The sequence below is a fragment of the Bombina bombina genome, chromosome 2, assembly GCF_027579735.1.
Source record: "Bombina bombina isolate aBomBom1 chromosome 2, aBomBom1.pri, whole genome shotgun sequence".
NCBI classification, from domain to species: domain Eukaryota; kingdom Metazoa; phylum Chordata; class Amphibia; order Anura; family Bombinatoridae; genus Bombina; species Bombina bombina.
In genome coordinates this window covers 125,310,124-125,329,134 of record NC_069500.1, presented here as the reverse complement: position 1 = coordinate 125,329,134, position 19,011 = coordinate 125,310,124, and positions in this window count along the sequence as shown.

Here is a 19,011-nt window from a genome sequence, read left to right as displayed (position 1 = left end):
AGTAGACTAGAATGCAGTGAATAGGTTACAGATGAGCAGGGATACTATTTATGTACCAAAAGAGAGTTACAGGAGAGGAGAGAGCAGTAGACTAGAATGCAATGAATAGGTTGCAGATGAGCAGGGATACTATTCACGTACCATACCATTGTTACTATTGTAACAATGCATACTGCCCAGGCAATGCACCCCCAGTGCAATGCACAGCCCAATCTAGTATTAAATATATGGGCAGGGCAGTTAGCTGGGTCCACTAAATTACTTAATTGCTAAGTCAAAAGACAATTTAAAAGGCCAATTGAAAGTTAGATTCTGGTCAGGTCAGGGTGAGATAAGTTAAGATAAACAAGACCGTAACATTTTGAGGAGGTGGGAGCTATGGCATAATAACAGCTATACATTTAAAAATAATTGCAGGTATTTATAAGGATTGGACATCACATGGCAATTAACAAAACATTAGAAGTAAGACATTAGGATAACATTACAATAAATGCAGGACTAAATTAAAAGTGAGAAAGAGGGCGCCACATAGCGTGATACTGTTGATACAGGTTCAGAAGGCAAAGAATTCAAAAAGGCTTACCGAACAGCTCTGCACCGTTCTGTGACCGGTGCTATCAGGCAGACTAACACTCTCAGTGGTTAGCACACTGGGTGGCCTCGGACAAGATGCAGCCAGGTGGATCTCAGCGTTGTTCGATTAGCACACTGGGTGGCCTCGGATGTGGTGCAGACAGGTGGATCTCAGCATTGCTTAATTAAAGCAAATCAGCGTCTCTGCAACATGTGCACTGCAGCCTCCAATGAGTATTAGACATGAAATACCTCTCCAGGTAAGGTAAATAATCGTGAGAGACAACTTCCGTATAATAAAGTTAAAATCTTTAATCAATCCAGGTTTTTGCTACGCGTTTCTAGACCAATGGTCTTTTCCTCAGGCATAAAAACAAGGGAACAGATGAGCAGGGATACTATTTATGTACCAAAAGAGAGTTACAGGAGAGGAGAGAGCAGTAGACTAGAATGCAATGAATAGGTTGCAGATGAGCAGGGATACTATTCACGTACCAAAAGAGAGTTACAGGAGAGGAGAGAGCAATAGAATGCAGCAAATAGGTTGCAGATGAGCAGGGATACTATTCACATACCAAAAGAGAATTACAGGAGAGGAGAGAGCACTAGAATGCAGTGAATAGGTTGCAGATAAGCAGGGATACTATTTACGTACCAAAAAAAAGTTACAGGAGAGAAGAGAGCACTAAAATGCAGTGAATAGGTTGCAGATGAGAATTTAGAAGTAAAAAAGAGGGTGCCACATAGCGTAATAAAGTTTGATCAAAAAGCAAACTATGATGAATCAAAAAGGCTTGCCAAAGAGATATGCACCATACTGTGACCGGTGCTATCGGACAGACTAACACTCTCAGTGGTTAGTACACTGGTATCTGTGGTCTGCTGCGTCTGGACGGAGGCAAGTGGAATCTGTCAGACTCTGTGCCGGGTGAACAACTTTCTTGTCAAGCGTGGTATCGCAATGCTGCAGACAGTGTAAAAACCGTTGGCCCTTGCAACGTGAGAATCAAAGCGAAGGACAACTTCCGTGAATATAAAAGATATTTATTCCATACAAGTACCGCTACGCGTTTCTCGACCGTAACTGGTCGTTTCCTCAGGCATGAAACAATGGATACAATTGATACATAGTAAAAACCTTAAATACAGGTGTGTTTTAAAAAACGGAAGTTGTCAGAGTACCTAAAAATGACCAATAGTAGCTTAGTCTGCACGGTGAGTATAATTAACGCTGATTGCAATATTCAACCGTGAGTTAACCCATTAGTCTGCTAAAATTATATGACTGAAAAAAGGTTGATAAAATATCAACAAACATGATACGCTATTGGCACAATGATCGTATCTATATTAGAATTAAAATCCTAACAGTAGACTCCAAAAAAAGGAGAATAATAAAGGTTTGTTTGAATCAAAAAAATATTTTTTTGGAAACAGGGTGATATAATACTACAATAGGTGTATTAAATATATGTAGCTTAAACATGTGTAAATTGCAGAAAGATGGGATTCCCCGGCTCTAGGAAAAAAAGAGAGATGCACCCGGGGAGAATTAACGTCAAGCTCAGTAAACAATAGGACTTCGAAGATTCTATTTTATAATAGTGAAGAGAATTTGTAGTTTGATTATTAGTTCTTACATTTTCTAAACATGGACTTTGGGAAATATCTCATTAGAAATTTCATTAATATTGGCACATGATTTTTAACGATAACAAAATGTGATATATTGATTTTAGGAAACTTGTATAATAAAAGAAAATAAATCAATCCCTCAAGTAGGCTTAATGTGTAAAGGAGGTATAAATCTAATAAGATTTTTTCTTTAAGAGTGTTTCCCACAAAAGATATTTAATAATGGCGTCATCTTAATAGTACGCTATAATGTCCTTGTATGACTGTGGCATAATAGATAAAATTATAGTGCTACATGAACATTTGTTTGATTTCCAATAAATCCGTATATGTACTGGGTCGTATGCCATCCTGATGAGGCTGCTATTTTAGAATTCTAACTGATGAAGTAAACTCTATACGGACATACGCTAGAATGTCCTTACATAACTTTAACATAATGAATGCAATCATAATGCTGCATGAACCTTTGTCTGGTTTCAAATAAATCTGTGTGTATAGGATAGTGTGTGAATGGGTGCAAAAAAACTGTGAAATCATAATATAACCACTGTTTTGGGATTCTGACTAGTGGGACAAACTCTGTGTATAGTGGAATGCAATATATGTATATGAAATTAATTTGTATAAATTATGTTCTACTATAGTGTCTATGTTATGGAGATGATGGCCCATAATTACCGTGTAATTCCGAAAAGGAAGAACTGTGAAAAATCATTATTGTATGGATCATGTATGCGATTGTGATTAGATAAAATGAAAAATTTGTTATTAATTTGCATAATATGTGTAAACTCGAAATAAAATACATAATCCAGTATATATAAATATGAAAATGTAATTAAAACCTTGATATCTTGATCTAGTGTGCATGTAGAGATGTTAATAGTGTAAGGGATGTCATAGCTTAGTCTGTACTAAGGAAAATATCTGATAACCAAGTCAAGTTATTGATATGGGCGATGATATTGTCCATGTATATACATCTGGTGTATAAGTTAGAAAACAGTTTGAAAATGACAAAAAATTGATAATAGCAATTTGTTGGTGAGTGTTGTGAGAAAGAGAAGGCAGTGAATGTCAGAATAATATATGAGAGTGAAAATGAATATATAACTTACTGTACGGGAATATTATTCTACCTGTATAGGCTTCATAAGATAAGAGAAAACTATAAAGTTGTGATAGATGTGGTAGCAGATAGTGAGGTAAGAGGGGGCTGCTGGATTCTAGGAGACCTTAATTGAAGGCTGCTAGGTCCAGGTTGGCATTTAAACCTTCAGGAGACAATGTTTTCAATTTAAAAATCCAAAAAGTTTCTCATTGTCTGAGTTTGTTAACTCTATTGTAATCTGATGACTTGGGGATGAAATCTATGGGTAAATATTTGAAAATGTAGGGATTGCCCTGATGTTTTGTTAGACAATGATTGGGGACACTATGTTTAATTTTTAATTTCTTGCAATTTTTACAGTTACAAAAATGTTCGCCCCACCTTGTTTTGGCCTTTCTGGAGGTGCGGCCCACATATTGAAGGCCGCATATACATTCTAATAGATATATAACAAAAGAGGAATCACAATTGTAGAAACCCTGGATGGGAAAAATTTCCCCGGTGGTGTGAGACATAAAAAGTTTCACACCAAATTTGATGTATTGACAGGAAATGCATCCAGTTTTGCCACATTTGTAAACTCCCTGTAGACCAAAAATGCCTTTCTTGATTTTGTTAGTGTCTTTGGATCTCTGTTGTATGTGTTTAACTATTTTGCTCGGTGCTAGTCTACTTCTCAAAGTTGGAGCTCTCCTATAGACGATTCTTGGTTTGTCCTGTACAATGCTTTTCAATACGGGGTCCCTTTTTATGACATGCCAATGTTTACAAATTATCTGTTGTATTTTATGAAAACTATTGTTGTATTGAGTAATGAACATGGTGCTTCTTTGATCGGTTGTTTTATCGATTGTTGAATTAGTATTGTTTTTCTTATGTAATATTTTATTTCTATCTAAGAGTTTGGTTTTCGTTAAGGCCTGATCTAAAATATGGGCTGGATAACTTTTCTCCATGAATCTGTTGTATAAAATTTGACTCTGTTCCAAAAAGGTTTGATATTCCGAACAATTTTTCCTGATACGTCTGAACTGACTATAAGGGACATTATTAATCCAACTTCTGTGATGGTTACTGTGGTATTCTAGATAGCTGTTGCTATCTACATCCTTTAAGAACGTTTTGGATATTATAGTTAGGCCGGGTCCCCAACTGAGTACCAGATCTAAATTTCTTTCATGTAATTAGCAAGAGTCCATGAGCTAGTGAGGTGGTGAAGTAAGTTTGTGCTAGATTCTACGTTGATATGCACTCCGCAGCAGGTTGGAGCCCGGTTTTCCTCTCAGCGTGCAGTGAATGTCAGAGGGATGTGAGGAGAGTATTGCCTATTTGAATGCAGTGATCTCCTTCTACGGGGTCTATTTCATAGGTTCTCTGTTATCGGTCGTAGAGATTCATCTCTTACCTCCCTTTTTCAGATCGACGATATACTCTTATATATATACCATTACCTCTGCTGATTTTCGTTTCAGTACTGGTTTGGCTTTCTACAAACATGTAGATGAGTGTCCTTGGGTAAGTAAGTCTTATTTTCTGTGACACTCTAAGCTATGGTTGGGCACTTTTTTAATAAAGTTCTAAATATATGTATTCAAACATTTATTTGCCTTGACTCAGGATGTTCAACATTCCTTATTTTCAGACAGTCAGTTTCATATTTGGGATAATGCACTTGAATCAATTATTTTTCTTACCTTAAAAATTTGACTTTTTTCCCTGTGGGCTGTTAGGCTCGCGGGGGCTGAAAATGCTTTATTTTATTGCGTAATTTTTGGCGCGGATTTTTTTGGCGCAAAAAATCTTTCTGTTTCCGGCGTCATACGTGTCGCCGGAAGTTACGTCATTTTTTGACGTTCTTTTGCGCCAAAAATGTCGGTGTTCCGGACGTGGCGTCATTTTGGCGCCAAAAGCATTTAGGCGCCAAATAATGTGGGCGTCTTATTTGGCGCTAAAAAAATATGGGCGTCGCTTTTGTCTCCACATTATTTATGTCTCATTTTTCTTTGCTTCTGGTTGCTAGAAGCTTGTTCCTTGGCATTTTTTCCCATTCCTGAAACTGTCATTTAATTAATTTGATCAATTTTTGCTTTACATGTTGTTTTTTCTCTTACATATTGCAAGATGTCTCACGTTGCATCTGAGTCAGAAGATACTTCAGGAAAATCGTTGTCTGGTGCTGGAACTACCAAAGCTAAGTGTATCTGCTGTAAACTTTTGGTAGCTGTTCCTCCAGCTGTTGTTTGTATTAATTGTCATGACAAACTTGTTAATGCAGATAATATTTCCTTTAGTAATGTACCATTACCTGTTGCAGTTCCATCAACATCTAATGTTCAGAATGTTCCTGATAACATAAGAGATTTTGTTTCTGAATCCATCAAGAAGGCTATGTCTGTTATTCCTCCTTCTAGTAAACATAAAAAAATCTTTTAAAACTTCTCTTTATACAGATGAATTTTTAAATGAACATCATTCTGATTCTAATGACTCTTCTGGTTCAGAGGATTCTGTCTCAGAGGTTGATGCTGATAAATCTTCATATTTATTTAAAATGGAATTTATTCGTTCTTTACTTAAAGAAGTACTAATTGCTTTAGAAATTGAGGATTCTGGTCCTCTTGATACTAAATCTAAACGTTTAGATAAGGTCTTTAAATCTCCTGTGGTTATTCCAGAAGTTTTTCCTGCTCCTGGTGCTATTTCTGAAGTAATTTCCAGAGAATGGAATAATTTGGGTAATTCATTTACTCCTTCTAAACGTTTTAAGCAATTATATCCTGTGCCGTCTGACAGATTAGAATTTTGGGACAAAATCCCTAAAGTTGATGGGGCTATTTCTACCCTTGCTAAACGTACTACTATTCCTACGTCAGATGGTACTTCGTTTAAAGATCCTTTAGATAGGAAAATTGAATCCTTTCTAAGAAAAGCTTATCTGTGTTCAGGTAATCTTCTTAGACCTGCTATATCATTGGCTGATGTTGCTGCAGCTTCAACTTTTTGGTTGGAAACTTTAGCGCAACAAGTAACAGATCATGATTCTCATAATATTATTCTTCTTCTTCAACATGCTAATAATTTTATCTGTGATGCCATTTTTTGATATTATCAGAGTTGATGTCAGGTTTATGTCTCTAGCTATTTTAGCTAGAAGAGCTTTATGGCTTAAAACTTGGAATGCTGATATGTCTTCTAAATCGACTCTACTTTCCATTTCTTTCCAGGGTAACAAATTATTTGGTTCTCAGTTGGATTCTATTATCTCAACTGTTACTGGTGGGAAAGGAACTTTTTTACCACAGGATAAAAAATCTAAGGGTAAAAACAGGGCTAATAATCATTTTCGTTCCTTTCGTTTCAACAAAGAACAAAAACCTGATCCTTCATCCTCAGGAGCAGTTTCAGTTTGGAAACCATCTCCAGTCTGGAATAAATCCAAGCCTTCTAGAAAAGCAAAGCCAGCCTCTAAGTCCACATGAAGGTGCGGCCCTCATTCCAGCTCAGCTGGTAGGGGGCAGGTTACGTTTTTTCAAAGAAATTTGGATCAATTCTGTTCACAATCTTTGGATTCAGAACATTGTTTCAGAAGGGTACAGAATTGGTTTCAAGATAAGACCTCCTGCAAAGAGATTTTTTCTTTCCCGTGTCCCAGTAAATCCAGTGAAAGCTCAAGCATTTCTGAAATGTGTTTCAGATCTAGAGTTAGCTGGAGTAATTATGCCAGTTCCAGTTCTGGAACAGGGGCTGTGGTTTTATTCAAATCTCTTCATTGTACCAAAGAAGGAGAATTCCTTCAGACCAGTTCTGGATCTAAAAATATTGAATCGTTATGTAAGGATACCAACGTTCAAAATGGTAACTGTAAGGACTATCTTGCCTTTTGTTCAGCAAGGGCATTATATGTCCACAATAGATTTACAGGATGCATATCTGCATATTCCGATTCATCCAGATCATTATCAGTTCCTGAGATTCTCTTTTCTGGACAAGCATTACCAGTTTGTGGCTCTGCCGTTTGGCCTAGCTACAGCTCCAAGAATTTTTACAAAGGTTCTCGGTGCCCTTCTGTCTGTAATCAGAGAACAGGGTATTGTGGTATTTCCTTATTTGGACGATATCTTGGTACTTGCTCAGTCTTTGCATTTAGCAGAATCTCATACAAATCGACTTGTGTTGTTTCTTCAAGATCATGGTTGGAGGATCAATTCACTAAAAAGTTCATTGATTCCTCAGACAAGGGTAACCTTTCTGGGTTTCCAGATAGATTCAGTGTCCATGACTCTGTCTTTGACAGACAAGAGACGTCTAAAATTGATTTCAGCTTGTCGAAACCTTCAGTCACAATCATTCCCTTCGGTAGCCTTATGCATGGAAATTCTAGGTCTTATGACTGCTGCATCGGACGCGATCCCCTTTGCTCGTTTTCACATGCGACCTCTTCAGCTCTGTATGCTGAACCAATGGTGCAGGGATTACACAAAGATATCTCAATTTATATCTTTAAAACCGATTGTACGACACTCTCTAACGTGGTGGACAGATCACCATCGTTTAATTCAGGGGGCTTCTTTTGTTCTACCGACCTGGACTGTAATTTCAACAGATGCAAGTCTTACAGGTTGGGGAGCTGTGTGGGGTTCTCTGACAGCACAAGGAGTTTGGAAATCTCAGGAGGTGAGATTACCGATCAATATTTTGGAACTCCGTGCAATTTTCAGAACTCTTCAGTCTTGGCCTCTTCTGAAGAGAGAATCGCTCATTTGTTTTCAGACAGACAATGTCACAACTGTGGCATACATCAATCATCAAGGAGGGACTCACAGTCCTCTGGCTATGAAAGAAGTATCTCGAATTCTGGTTTGGGCGGAATCCAGCTCCTGTCTAATCTCTGCGGTTCATATCCCAGGTATAGACAATTGGGAAGCGGATTATCTCAGTCGCCAAACGTTGCATCCGGGCGAATGGTCTCTTCACCCAGAGGTATTTCTTCAGATTGTTCAAATGTGGGAGCATCCAGAAATAGATCTGATGGCGTCTCATCTAAACAAGAAACTTCCCAGGTATCTGTCCAGATCCCGGGATCTTCAGGCGGAAGCAGTGGATGCATTATCACTTCCTTGGAAGTATCATCCTGCCTATATCTTTCCGCCTCTAGTTCTTCTTCCAAGAGTAATCTCCAAGATTCTGAAGGAATGCTCGTTTGTTCTGCTGGTAGCTCCAGCATGGCCTCACAGGTTTTGGTATGCGGATCTTGTCCGGATGGCCTCTTGCCATCCGTGGACTCTTCCGCTAAGACCAGACCTTCTGTCGCAAGGTCCTTTTTTCCATCAGGATCTCAAATCCTTAAATTTAAAGGTATGGAGATTGAAGGCTTGATTCTTGGTCAAAGAGGTTTCTCTGACTCTGTGATTAATACTATGTTACAGGCTCGTAAATCTGTATCTAGAGAGATATATTATAGAGTCTGGAAGACTTATATTTCTTGGTGTCTCTCTCATCATTTTTCTTGGCATTCTTTTAGAATTCCGAGAATTTTACAGTTTCTTCAGGATGGTTTAGATAAAGGTTTATCCGCAAGTTCTTTGAAAGGACAAATCTCTGCTCTTTCTGTTCTTTTTCACAGAAAGATTGCTAATCTTCCTGATATTCATTGTTTTGTACAAGCTTTGGTTCGTATAAAACCTGTCATTAAGTCAATTTCTCCTCCTTGGAGTTTGAATTTGGTTCTGGGGGCTCTTCAAGCTCCTCCTTTTGAACCCATGCATTCATTGGACATTAAATTACTTTCTTGGAAAGTTTTGTTCCTTTTGGCGATCTCTTCTGCCAGAAGAGTCTCTGAATTATCTGCTCTTTCTTGTGAGTCTCCTTTTCTGATTTTTCATCAGGATAAGGCAGTGTTGCGAACTTCTTTTGAATTTTTACCTAAGGTTGTGAATTCCAACAACATTAGTAGAGAAATTGTGGTTCCCTCATTATGTCCTAATCCTAAGAATTCTAAGGAGAAATCGTTGCATTCTTTGGATGTTGTTAGAGCTTTGAAATATTATGTTGAAGCTACTAAGTCTTTCCGAAAGACTTCTAGTCTATTTGTTATCTTTTCCGGTTCTAGAAAAGGCCAGAAAGCTTCTGCCATTTCTTTGGCATCTTGGTTGAAATCTTTAATTCATCATGCCTATGTCGAGTCGGGTAAAACTCCGCCTCAAAGGATTACAGCTCATTCTACTAGGTCAGTTTCTACTTCCTGGGCGTTTAGGAATGAAGCTTCAGTTGATCAGATTTGCAAAGCAGCAACTTGGTCCTCTTTGCATACTTTTACTAAATTCTACCATTTTGATGTATTTTCTTCTTCTGAAGCAGTTTTTGGTAGAAAAGTACTTCAGGCAGCGGTTTCAGTTTGAATCTTCTGTTTATGTTTTTCATTAAACTTTATTTTGGGTGTGGATTATTTTCAGCAGGAATTGGCTGTCTTTATTTGTATCCCTCCCTCTCTAGTGACTCTTGCGTGGAAAGATCCACATCTTGGGTAGTCCTTATCCCATACGTCACTAGCTCATGGACTCTTGCTAATTACATGAAAGAAAACATAATTTATGTAAGAACTTACCTGATAAATTCATTTCTTTCATATTAGCAAGAGTCCATGAGGCCCGCCCTTTTTTGTGGTGGTTATGATTTTTTTGTATAAAGCACAATTATTCCAATTCCTTATTTTATATGCTTTCGCACTTTTTTCTTATCACCCCACTTCTTGGCTATTCGTTAAACTGATTTGTGGGTGTGGTGAGGGGTGTATTTGTAGGCATTTTGAGGTTTGGGAAACTTTGCCCCTCCTGGTAGGAATGTATATCCCATACGTCACTAGCTCATGGACTCTTGCTAATATGAAAGAAATGAATTTATCAGGTAAGTTCTTACATAAATTATGTTATTCTATTGAATCAGCTTGTATATTAGCTGTGAAGGTGATTCCCATATCATTGTTATTGAGATGTGAAATGAAAGATTCTGCTGATTCCAGGTTGCCATTCCATATGAACAAAAGGTCATCTATATAACGGCCATAGAATACCAGGTTAGCCCCAAGGTCCGCTTAGTGAATGTACACCTTCTCAAAGAATCCCATAAAGAGATTAGCGAAACTTGGGGCGAACCTGGTACCCATGGCCGTTCCCCTTGTCTGTAAATAAAAACGATCCAAATATAAAAAATAATTGTGTTGTAATATATACTTGATGCATTCTAAAATAAAAGTTTTTTGTTCTTTGGGTAAATAAGGGTCTTGGTCTAAAAAATGAGATACTGACGATAATCCCAAATCGTGGGTGATATTTGAATATAAAGAACTGACATCGCATGTGATCCAAAATTTTGTTGTATTTGTGAGAGTAAGATCTTGTAATAGTTATAAGATGGAAGTGTTATTACAAACTTCTGTAAAAATTTATCTATATAAAATGATAAATTATAAGTTAAATTGCCAATCCCTGCTATGATGGGACGCCCAGGAGGGTTATTTTTATCCTTGTGGATTTTGGGAAGGTGGTAATAGTGCGCGATGCTGGGATTGTCTGTTCTCAAAAATTCCCTTTCGTCTTTGTTTAGTATTCCCTGTAGAAAACCCTTTCCTATTAATTTCTGATAGGTCTGTAAGAAGAGTGGGGTAGGATCCTGTGATAGAATTTTATAATAATTATAGTCTCCTAGGATTCTTTCTGCTTCTTTGTTGTAATCTTTGTAATCCTGGATAATAATACACCCTCCCTTATCCGCATCGCGAATTACAATATTGGAATTATTCTGTAGGCTGTATAATGCTTTTTTGTGTCTATGGAATGAGTAATAATGTCCCTTATAGTCAGTTCAGACGCATCAGGAAAAATTGTTCGGAATATCAAACCTTTTTGGAACAGAGTCAAATTTTATACAACAGATTCATGGAGAAAAGTTATCCAGCCCATATTTTAGATCAGGCCTTAACGAAAACCAAACTCTTAGATAGAAATAAAATATTACTTAAGAAAAACAATACTAATTCAACAATCGATAAAACAACCGATCAAAGAAGCACCATGTTCATTACTCAATACAACAATAGTTTTCATAAAATACAACAGATAATTTGTAAACATTGGCATGTCATCCAAAGGGACCCCGTATTGAAAAGCATTGTACAGGACAAACCAAGAAACGTCTATAGGAGAGCTCCAACTTTGAGAAGTAGACTAGCACCGAGCAAAATAGTTAAACACATACAACAGAGATCCAAAGACAGTAACAAAATCAAGAAAGGCAATTTTGGTCTACAGGGAGTTTACAAATGTGGCAAAACTGGATGCATTTCCTGTCAATACATCAAATTTGGTGTGAAACTTTTTAAGTCTCACACCACCGGGGAAATTTTTCCCATCCAGGGTTTCTACAATTCTGATTCCTCTTTTGTTATATATCTATTAGAATGTATATGCGGCCTTCAATATGTGGGCCGCACCTCCAGAAAGGCCAAAACAAGGTGGGGCGAACATTTTTGTAACTGTAAAAATTGCAAGAAATTAAAAATTAAACATAGTGTCCCCAATCATTGTCTAACAAAACATCAGGGCAATCCCTACATTTTCAAATATTTACCCATAGATTTCATCCCCAAGTCATCAGATTACAATAGAGTTAACAAACTCAGACAATGAGAAACTTTTTGGATTTTTAAATTGAAAACATTGTCTCCTGAAGGTTTAAATGCCAACCTGGACCTAGCAGCCTTCAATTAAGGTCTCCTAGAATCCAGCAGCCCCCTCTGACCTCACTATCTGCTACCACATCTATCACAACTTTATAGTTTTCCCTTATCTTATGAAGCCTATACAGGTAGAATAATATTCCCGTACAGTAAGTTATATATTCATTTTCACTCTCATATATTATTCCGACATTCACTGCCTTCTCTTTCTCACAACACTCACCAACAAATTGCTATTATCAATTTTTTGTCATTTTCAAACTGTTTTCTAACTTATACACCAGATGTATATACATGGACAATATCATCGCCCATATCAATAACTTGACTTGGTTATCAGATTTTTTCCTTAGTACATACTAAGCTATGACATCCCTTACACTATTAACATCTCTACATGCACACTAGATCAAGATATCAAGGTTTTAATTACATTTTCATATTTATATATACTGGATTATGTATTTTATTTCGAGTTTACACATATTATGCAAATTAATAACGAATTTTTCATTTTATCTAATCACAATCGCATACATGATCCATACAATAATGATTTTTCACAGTTCTTCCTTTTCGGAATTACACGGTAATTATGGGCCATCATCTCCATAACATAGACACTATAGTAGAACATAATTTATACAAATTAATTTCATATACATATATTGCATTCCACTATACACAGAGTTTGTCCCACTAGTCAGAATCCCAAAACAGTGGTTATATTATGATTTCACAGATTTTTTGCACCCATTCACACACTATCCTATACACACAGATTTATTTGAAACCAGACAAAGGTTCATGCAGCATTATGATTGCATTCATTATGTTAAAGTTATGTAAGGACATTCTAGCGTATGTCCGTATAGAGTTTACTTCATCAGTTAGAATTCTAAAATAGCAGCCTCATCAGGATGGCATACGACCCAGTACATATACGGATTTATTGGAAATCAAACAAATGTTCATGTAGCACTATAATTTTATCTATTATGCCACAGTCATACAAGGACATTATAGCGTACTATTAAGATGACGCCATTATTAAATATCTTTTGTGGGAAACACTCTTAAAGAAAAAATCTTATTAGATTTATACCTCCTTTACACATTAAGCCTACTTGAGGGATTGATTTATTTTCTTTTATTATACAAGTTTCCTAAAATCAATATATCACATTTTGTTATCGTTAAAAATCATGTGCCAATATTAATGAAATTTCTAATGAGATATTTCCCAAAGTCCATGTTTAGAAAATGTAAGAACTAATAATCAAACTACAAATTCTCTTCACTATTATAAAATAGAATCTTCGAAGTCCTATTGTTTACTGAGCTTGGCGTTAATTCTCCCCGGGTGCATCTCTCTTTTTTTCCTAGAGCCGGGGAATCCCATCTTTCTGCAATTTACACATGTTTAAGCTACATATATTCAATACACCTATTGTAGTATTATATCACCCTGTTTCCAAAAAAATATTTTTTTGATTCAAACAAACCTTTATTATTCTCCTTTTTTTTGGAGTCTACTGTTAGGATTTTAATTCTAATATAGATACGATCATTGTGCCAATAGCGTATCATGTTTGTTGATGTTTTATCAACCTTTTTTCAGTCATATAATTTTTGCAGACTAATGGGTTAACTCACGGTTGAATATTGCAATCAGCATTAATTATACTCACCGTGCAGACTAAGTTACTATTGGTCATTTTTAGGTACTCTGACAACTTCCGTTTTTTAAAACACACCTGTATTTAAGGTTTTTACTATGTATCAATTGTATCCATTGTTTCATGCCTGAGGAAACGACCAGTTACGGTCGAGAAATGCGTAGCGGTACTTGTATGGAATAAATATCTTTTATATTCACGGAAGTTGTCCTTCGCTTTGATTCTCACGTTGCAAGGGCCAACGGTTTTTACACTGTCTGCAGCATTGCGATACCACGCTTGACAAGAAAGTTGTTCACCCGGCACAGAGTCTGACAGATTCCACTTGCCTCCGTCCAGACGCAGCAGACCACAGATACCAGTGTACTAACCACTGAGAGTGTTAGTCTGTCCGATAGCACCGGTCACAGTACGGTGCATATCTCTTTGGTAAGCCTTTTTGATTCATCATAGTTTGCTTTTTGATCAAACTTTATTACGCTATGTGGCGCCCTCTTTTTTACTTCTAAATTCTACAGAATCCCCATACCGAGGATCAGAGGAGCAGCCACCACGGATTTGTGTTCACTCCATTTTCGTTACTTAGGAGCCATCCGGTTTGTGTCCATCTACTCTTCTGATTGACGGTTTGTGCACAGACTGGTATTCCAATCATTCAGCGCACCCCGTATTTGGTTCCCTTTCAGGGTTCTGAATTTGACTCTTAGCCTTCCAGGTTGCAGATGAGCATGGATACTATTTACGTACCAAAAGAGAGTTACAGGACAGGAGAGAGCACTAGAATGCAGTGAATAGGTTGCAGATGAGCAGGGATACTTTTCACGTACCAAAAGAGAGTTACAGAAGAGGAGAGAGCACTTGAATACAGTGAATAGGTTTCAATTGAGCAGGGATACTATTCACGCACCAAAAGAGAGTTACAGGAGAGGAGAGAGCAGTAGACTAGAATGCAGTGAATAGGTTGCAGATGAGCAGGGATACTATTTACGTACCAAAAGAGAATTACAGGAGAGGAGAGAGCAGTAGACTAAAATGCAATGAATAGGTTGCAGATGAGCAGGGATACTATTCACATACCAAAAGAGAGTTGCAGATGAGCAGGGATACTATTCACGTACCAAAAGACAGTTACAGGAGAGAAGAGAGCACTAGAATGCAGTGAATAGGTTGCATATGAGCAGGGATACTATTCACGTACCAAAAGAGAATTACAAGAGAGGAGAGGGCACTAGAATGCAGTGAATAGGTTGAAGATGAGCAGGGATACTATTCACATACCAAAATAGAGTTACAGGATCTACCAGTATCTTTGCGGGGGAAATAACATCCTAGCTTTATATCCTTTATCTGTAAGCTGGGGAAAGAATGGAGATATTTCTTTCCTTTTTACTCATGTCTTGTTGGAAAAATCCTGAAACATTAAAATGTTATGATTATTTATACTTAGAGTACACACTTCTCTATAATGTTTAAATAATGCAATATTGTCCTGAAAGTTCAACACTTTTAAAATAAACATTTTATCATATGTTGTGGCAGGATCTACAAGCAAACCCAGGATCTACAATCCTGTGTACCACCTGCCTAGGCTGGTTATAAATATTGAGTGAACAAAGTGTGTACCAAAAAACAAAACAAAAAATCAAGAGGAAAAAGCAGAATGCTAAAAAAAAAAGAAAAAAAAAAGAAAAAGATAACACTGCACAAGTAATATGTGTGGTTATGGGTAATTAAATCTAACTTTTTTTTTTTCTTTCTATACAGATGTGATTATGCTTGTGAATATCACACTAGTGCTTTAGCTCAGAGCCATTTACAGGAATTTCAAGAAATGATTTCAACACAAAAAACAAAATACCAGCAACACCCCTAGCACAGAATATATATATATATTTTTTTAGAGCAGAATATAACTTTAAAAAAATATTGTGTGATTCAACCTAATAGTGAACAATTGTATTATCTTTGGATACTAGACAATTCCTATCTTTAAATACTAGACAATTCCTATCTTTAAATACTAGACAATTAAAAGAACAATGTTTTGAAGCACACAAATTAATACTTCAATACACTGGGGGATAATAGCGGACTTTCCCTTAGACTGAGTGGTTTAAATTAGCACAGTCCATAAACAAGAAAGAAATGATGCAGCATCTTTTTCTATCCCTTCTCTTTTTTTTAAGAGCCAATATCCTCCAGAAATTCTTAAAAGGGAATTCCGCCTTGCCAAACTATGTTTACCATCAATGATTTAAAAAGTCTTGTGAGCTGGAATATAAACGTCCTGACTTAATATTTCGCTCTAACCATGAAATTCAACTTGCAGTGTAGGTGGTTTTTACACCTCACCCGGGTTAGACCCCCATATTCAAAATTGTAACAAATGATCATTCCATTTGTTAGATCTTTGTTAGATCAGGTTAGATCAACAGTTTTTTTTCATTAGATCTACTCTAAAATATGAAATATTAACAATCTTTTTCAGGGGGCGCTAACCCGTAGCCAGCCCCCCCTCAACAAAAATTTTGACAAAATGTTATTGATTATGATAGCTCCACGTTAGATCAGGTTTGATCAGCCAAAAGTTTTGTTAGATCTAATCTAATTACTGAGATATTGCATTTTTAATGAGGGGGGCTAGTCCCCCCTCAACTGAAATATGTACCAAATTTTATTGATTTTGATAGATATACGTTAGATCAGGTTAGATCAACTGTTTTTTTCGTTAGATCTATCACGTAAGCGGCGGTATTAACAATCCTATTTTGTGTGCGGGGAGGGGTGTTCCCCGGGTTAGCCCCACCTCAACTGAAATCTGTACCAAATTTTATTGATTTTGATAGATATACGTTAGATCAGGTTAGATAAACAGTTTTTTTCTTTAGATCTATCACGCAAGCGGCGGTATTAGCACAGTCCATAAACAAGAAATAATGCAGCATTTTTTTCTATCCCTTCTCTTCTTTTAAAGAGCCAATATCCTCCAGAAATTCTTAGAAGGGAATTCCGCCTTGCCAAACTATGTTTACCATCAATGATTTAAAAAGTCTTATGAGCTGGAATATAAACGTCCTGACTTGATATTTCGCTCTAACCATGAAATTCAACTTGCAGTGTAGGTGGTTTTTACACCTCACCCGGGTTAGACCCCCATATTCAAAATTGTAACAAATGATCATTCCATTTGTTAGATCTTTGTTAGATCAGGTTAGATCAACTGTTTTTTTTGTTATATCTACTCTAAAATATGAAATATTAACAATTTTTTTCAGGGGGGGCTAACCCGTAGCCAGCCCCCCTCAACAAAAATTTTGACAAAATGTTATTGATTATGATAGCTCCACGTTAGATCAGGTTTGATCAGCCAAAAGTTTTGTTAGATCTAATCTAATTACTGAGATATTGCATTTTTAATGAGGGGGGGTTAGTCTCCCCTCAATTGAAATCTGGACCAAATTTTATTGCTTTTGATAGATATACGTTAGATCAGGATAGATCAACAGTTTTTTTTCATTAGATCTATCACGCAAGCGGCGGTATTAACAATCCTATTTTGTGTGCGGGGGAGGGGTGATCACTGGGCTAGCCCCCCTCAACTGAAATATGTACCAAATTTTATTGATTTTGATAGATATACGTTAGATCAGGTTAGATCAACTGTTTTTTTCGTTAGATCTTTCACGTAAGCGGCGGTATTAACAATCCTATTTTGTGTGCGGGGAGGGGTGTTCCCCGGGTTAGCCCCACCTCAACTGAAATCTGTACCAAATTTTATTGATTTTGATAGATATACGTTAGATCAGGTTAGATAAACAGTTTTTTTCTTTAGATCTATCACGCAAGCGGCGGTATTAGCACAGTCCATAAACAAGAAATAATGCAGCATTTTTTTCTATCCCTTCTCTTCTTTTAAAGAGCCAATATCCTCCAGAAATTCTTAGAAGGGAATTCCGCCTTGCCAAACTATGTTTACCATCAATGATTTAAAAAGTCTTATGAGCTGGAATATAAACGTCCTGACTTGATATTTCGCTCTAACCATGAAATTCAACTTGCAGTGTAGGTGGTTTTTACACCTCACCCGGGTTAGACCCCCATATTCAAAATTGTAACAAATGATCATTCCATTTGTTAGATCTTTGTTAGATCAGGTTAGATCAACTGTTTTTCTTTCATGTAATTAGCAAGAGTCCATGAGCTAGTGACGTATGGGATATACATTCCTACCAGGAGGGGCAAAGTTTCCCAAACCTCAAAATGCCTATAAATACACCCCTCACCACACCCACAATTCAGTTTTACAAACTTTGCCTCTGATGGAGGTGGTGAAGTAAGTTTGTGCTAGATTCTACGTTGATATGCGCTCCGCAGCAAGTTGGAGCCCGGTTTTCCTCTCAGCGTGCAGTGAATGTCAGAGGGATGTGAGGAGAGTATTGCCTATTTGAATGCAGTGATCTCCTTCTACGGGGTCTATTTCATAGGTTCTCTGTTATCGGTCGTAGAGATTCATCTCTTACCTCCCTTTTCAGATCGACGATATACTCTTATATATACCATTACCTCTGCTGATTCTCGTTTCAGTACTGGTTTGGCTTTCTACAAACATGTAGATGAGTGTCCTGGGGTAAGTAAATCTTATTTTCTGTGACACTCTAAGCTATGGTTGTGCACTTTGTTTATAAAGTTCTAAATATATGTATTCAAACATTTATTTGCCTTGACTCAGAATGTTCATCTTTCCTTATTTTCAGACAGTCAGTTTCATATTTGGGATAATGCATTTGATTTAATCATTTTTTCTTACCTTCAAAAATTTGACTTTTTTCCTTGTGGGCTGTTAGGCTCGCGGGGGCTGAAAATGCTTCATTTTATTGCGTCATTCTTGGCGCGGACTTTTTTGGCGCAAAAATTCTTTTCCGTTTCCGGCGTCATACGTGTCGCCGGAAGTTGCGTCATTTTTTTGACGTTATTTTGCGCCAAAAATGTCGGCGTTCCGGATGTGGCGTCATTTTGGCGCCAAAAAGCATTTAGGCGCCAAATAATGTGGGCGTCTTATTGGCGCTAAAAAATATGGGCGTCGCTTTTGTCTCCACATTATTTAAGTCTCATTTTTCATTGCTTCTGGTTGCTAGAAGCTTGTTTTTTTGGCATTTTTTCCCATTCCTGAAACTGTCATTTAAGGAATTTGATCAATTTTGCTTTATATGTTGTTGTTTTTTCTCTTACATATTGCAAGATGTCTCACGTTGCATCTGAGTCAGAAGATACTA